This window comes from Coptis chinensis, chromosome 8 (assembly GCF_015680905.1).
Source record: "Coptis chinensis isolate HL-2020 chromosome 8, ASM1568090v1, whole genome shotgun sequence".
Lineage (NCBI taxonomy): Eukaryota > Viridiplantae > Streptophyta > Magnoliopsida > Ranunculales > Ranunculaceae > Coptis > Coptis chinensis.
The window spans coordinates 85,220,390-85,225,700 of record NC_141463.1 but is presented as its reverse complement, the minus strand read 5'-3'; the positions used below and the strand labels follow the sequence as shown (position 1 = coordinate 85,225,700).

At 36.9% G+C, this 5,311-nt stretch overlaps 1 long non-coding RNA gene across 1 annotated transcript; it reads left to right on the top strand.

Moving 5' to 3' along the window:
- Positions 1–655: 655 nt before the first annotated feature.
- Positions 656–5,031, top strand: LOC147483760 (uncharacterized). The gene is made up of 2 exons (XR_015206522.1): positions 656–843; positions 4,896–5,031. It is a non-coding gene; the product is annotated as an uncharacterized LOC147483760 (long non-coding RNA).
- Positions 5,032–5,311: the final 280 nt, after the last annotated feature.

The window sequence follows — 5,311 nt, the reverse complement described above, 5'->3', positions numbered from 1 at the left end:
CTTGGTACAATTCTGATCTGATCTTTTTATGGTTATCACGTATCCAACGTAGGCGGAGTTCCACCACGTTTGTTTTACGCATCAACAACTAATCGGCTCAAAAGGCGTCCACCTCTCATCGATTAATCCTCCATTTTTTTTCTATGTTGAAGCCTGTAAGCATAGAATTCTCTAATGCTTAATGTATTGTGTTTTGTCAGCTTACCTCCACGTACATTATTTTTTAAAATCTGCAAATAGAAACCGTCTTCTCCAAATGGAAAAAGAATAGGATACTACATAGCCATAAAGCTTGGTTGTAACTCATTCATCCTTTTTAAGCCTTCTGATCTTTTCTCGACAATTACGTCTCTACCGTTATTATTTTCATGTCCGTCTCCAACAATTAATCTAGCAACTTTTGCTGCCTCTGGTATGTTGTACTGCCTTGCATCCTTGTTTCGTGTTCCGATGATTCTCAAGCGCACGTGGATCAAATCAGACTCTCGGAATCTTTCTCTTGTTGTTCTGAAAGATTTTATCAGATTATTCTCAACATTGAACATTTTTATCAATCTATAACACCCCGTGTTTTTTATACGTATTTTTCTATTTAATTAATTAATTTAATTGTTTATTTTAAAAAATTCGTCGGATTGGACTCGGGATACGTGGGCCTGGTTTTGGGCCCGAGTCTGTGTTGGGCTTGGGTTTCGGACGCAAGTATATAAACACTTTTTCTAGAAAATAGGGTTCAGAAGATAATATAATATATTAAAAAATGGAGGCAGAGAGAAGCTGGTTTGCTGGAGCATTGGAGCGCGACGAATCGGGCTAGGAGGATTCGTCGAGCTGTTCATACAGGTGAGTAGCTATTTGGCTATTTCACCAGATTTGTAGTTTACCTACATCAACGTATACTGTTTCGTTTTTATACTGCTCATTATCTGTATTGGAATTCGTGCCATTGTGTTATTAAATTTTATTAAATTCCGGATTTTGAATTTAACTATTAAACCATCGAAACTCCTACTGGTTGTTAATGGCTAAAGCCTCAAAGCAATAAATCTTTCTCTCAGTATTGAAATCTTTGCGATCTTCGTGGTGGTATGGGAATAGTGTGGGTCGTGTGGGTCGATGATAGTGGAAGATTATACACTGCTCATAGCTAAAAAGCCAAACAGAGAAATCGTATTGATAATTTTTCTTGTTAGTTAAATTATTGTGTATTGTGACTTGGATGGGGGTGGTTAGTCGATCGAGGGGCGTTGAAGATTTGAGGGAGGCTTTAATGGCGCCTAACGCCATTATTCCGCCATCATCTTGTGGTTGCAAACTTTGTAATTTTGTTGGTTTGGTTTTGTTGGTTTGAGAAAGGTTGGGTTGGTTGTTGTTTGATTGAGTGTTGTAGAGTGGTGGGGTTTGCCGGTTTGAGCTTGGAACAAGCTCTAATGGTAATGAAATTCCGAATCTAGATTTAGGAATAGTTTGTGGTTTTTATGATTTTCGGTTTTGCTTTTGTTAAAGGTGTTGGGTTGTTCAAATTGAAGTTAAACCGATGTGTTGAAAGGGGAGACGATCGGTTTTGGTGGTGGCGGTTTTAGTCTTTCCGGAGGAGGAGAAATGGGTGAGGAAGATGACCATTTCGATTTGGGCCTTGGGCCTTGGTTGTTTCTATTGGGCCGGTTTAGATTGTTGGGCCGAAATGTTTAAGTGTTTGGGTTGGGCCCTTTTCTATTTGTTTTGTAATCTTTGGACCAGTGTAATTAAGTTTAGTTTGGGCCCAGTTTAAGTAAGTTTTGGGACCAGTTCTAATATTAGTCTATGGGCCCGTTTCATTTGTATTTTTGGACCGAACCACTTAACTGTTTTTGGGCCCGTTTCTAATATTGCTTGGGCCAGTCCATATAATTTAATATAGATCCAATTGGGTCAGGTAGAATAAATAAGTGGGCTTTTAGACCTCCGGGTTCTAAGGTTTGGGCTTGGCGAGTTGGGTCCGAACCATTTCCTTAGTCACGAGCCGTGAACCATGCACCTTTGACCTTAGCCATGAACCATGGCTATGACTCTGAACCCGCATCAAACACACGGAAACGCCAGGTTTGACTTTGACTTTGACTAGACGGTTTGACTTTGACCATCGACCGTTGACTTTGACCTTTGACCATGGACGGTTGACTTTCACCTTTGACTTTGACTTGGACAGTTTGACTTTGTCAGTTTGACTTTGACTAGGACAGTTTGACTTTGACCATCGACCGTTGACTTTGACCTTTGACCATGGACGGTTGACTTTCACCTTTGACTTTGACTTGGACAGTTTGACTTTGACTAGGACAGTTTGACTTTGACCATGACATGTTGAGTTTGACCTTGACCATGAGGTGTTGACCTTTGACCGTTGACTTTGACTGTTGACCGTTGACTGTGAATGTTGACTTTTCCAGTTTTTCATATGTTTGCTTATATGGATATATATATAGTAATAAAATACTGTCGGATATTGTATAACTTGGTTGGTAAATTATCTAATTTAGATTTGATGTTAAACAAGAGAAAGTAAGTTCTCGTAAATCGTCGCTTTTCGCGACACAAAAAAGCTTCGATCGTTTGGATACCCCCGTGGAAAGAGTTGTTCCATTCGAAAGATATCCCGTCGAAATCCCATTTCTTTGAAATTAGGATTTTGACCGTTTTCAACCTAAATTTTCTTTTAGATGGGCTAAGGTTGGGACTTCGAAGTTCTACATGAAAAAAAAGTATATCTAAATACCTTAGTTTCTAAATAATTAAGTTACATGTCATTTGGATGAATGTAGGAAAAACCTTAGCATTTATTATGTACGATGTAAGAACTACGAAGGCTTGATTCCAATCTTGAAAGATTTGGATAATGTGAAAGGACTTTGAGCAAAAGTGTGCACCACTACACTATATCTATAATATATATATTAGTTTGTGTGATAACTATGTGATTATGTTAGAAATTACCATTGTTTTGAGACTACATAAATATATATGTGGGAGATAGAAGTTGTATATGAATATAGACTTTAGTATATGTGGATATGTTTTAGACATTAGTGTGTGTGGACTTGAATTTGAGCTAATGAACTATTTGTTTACGATATTGTATATATGAGTATGGTTATATAAATTGTATTTGTTTGATTATAAGTCCGTTTTACATTTAATGATATTTAAGTGCTTGATTTGCCTTGACGCCGAAAGTGACTCTTTGCATGTGTGGTCTATTTTGACATGAGTAATGCTAGTATAATTATAAGTGATAATAATGTTTTAATGTGTCGCCACATCTTTAGAACTCTCCACGCTCGATTTGGTAATGAAAAGAAATGTTTATGACTTGTGATGTCATGTGATAGATGGGTATTCATTGAATGTGCCATGAATGACCCGGGGTATTCATTGAATATGCCATGAATGACCCAATCGTTTGACTGCCCTAGAGAGGAACTAAGGTATTAAGCCATGGGTTGGTCGTATTCCTTGAATGTACGGGAATGTAGGTTTGGGTATTCCTTGAATGTGGCGGGAATGACTCGGGGTATTCATTGAATGTGCCATGAATGACCCGTTAGTGTTATGATGATGGGTATTCCTTGAATGTGGCGGGAATGACCCAAGGTATTCATTGAATGTGCCATGAATGACCTGATATTTTGTTATGCCCAAAGGAGGCTTTGTGATTATGTGTATGGAAAGCCCGAGATGGTGGCGGACTCACAAGTTACGAGTTTACAAGATGAAAGTATGTTTCACGGAGGCTTATATCCCGCTTGGGACGTATGTCTTGTAGTGGTACTTTCGGTGTGAGTGAAGACGGATATGTGTGATTTGGCAAATGTGTGTAGTGCAAATCGTGGAGTAGGAACTAAAGGTCAATTGTGTCTTTGAATAAAGGAGTCAACAAGATAATTAATAAGCAAAGTAAAAATATTGATTTTACGTGTGATGGAGTTATTGTATGTGATGTATATGATTTCTTATGAGAAATATATACATGGTTTGTATAAGTTGATACTCACAAGGGGGATGAATGTACTCCTTGGTTGTGACTTTTCCTCGCTTCTCATAAGTAGACGAAAGTGATACTAAAAGTAAAAGTATATGAATTGTGTGATGTTATGGATATGAAGTGTGACGGTGAATAATACTAGTAAATGATTGTGAGTTCTATGTGATTGTGAATTGACTATAACTTGATATGTTATTACTTAAACTATTAATGACTTGTGATAGTCCGAGATCTATGATTATGCACGCAAACTTTATAACGTAATGATGTCATATGAATGACTACCCTTAATATAGGTATTATGATAAGTGGTATTCCCCGAATATGCGGGACGAACCAGGTTATATCAATTAGACTTAAATGTCTTAAAGGAGGTGTGGTCATGAATGAAATTTTGACTGGCTGAGATAAATCAATTTATTGTGATGTCTAACTCTGTTTTGCAGGAGGGTAGGATCTATTAATCTTTTCTGCAGGGACGTAAATATCCTACCCTAAGACGACGTGTTGGCTTAAAGGTAAGGTATACCAAACTCATATTTAATTAGGTTATCATATGTGCAGTTAATAAATGAAATGTAAGTGGTATTGTATTGTGAGTTATTTTGGAAAGTGGGAATGACGAGTACTATTATATGAGATTCTTGGAATTTGTATGTTGGGGTGAAATCTTACTTGGGAAGAAACTACACCGCTTTTTTTGGAAAAAAACGAACTATATTGTCTTCCAAGTTGAAATTGTTTGTAATGTTATATTATTCATTTGAAAGATTATTATATATATTTTGTTGTTAGTCTACTCATACCAGCAAATTCAATTTGCTGACCCATGTTTGCTTTGTTTTGCAACGTGGGTATGTTCTTGGGAACATAGATGGTGGAGTGCAGTGGATGAAGACACGTGACTTGGATTTGCTCTTGGAGTCTTCTGGTTTAAGTTTTTCGAAAGTGTATAGTTTTGAATTGAAACAAAGGTAATAGAGTTGGTTAGTAAAAAATTTATTTGTAAATGAAGCGTTGTTCTTTCAGTTTTAATTTGATCTTAGATTTTAAATATTGTGGTTGATAATATGTTAGTGGGTTTTGTTTCACCCTGGGTTTCCAGATGATTGAATATCAGTTTTAATTTTTCTGGAAATTTGGGGTGTGACACAATCCGTCAACAATTTCTTTATCTATGTTTTTCGGATCTTCCTTTTCTTTTCTTTTCAAAAAATCCACTCGGTGTTGAACTTCGTTTTCTGTGTCATGTATATATAACTGAGCAAATCTTGGCTTCTGGCCTGACAT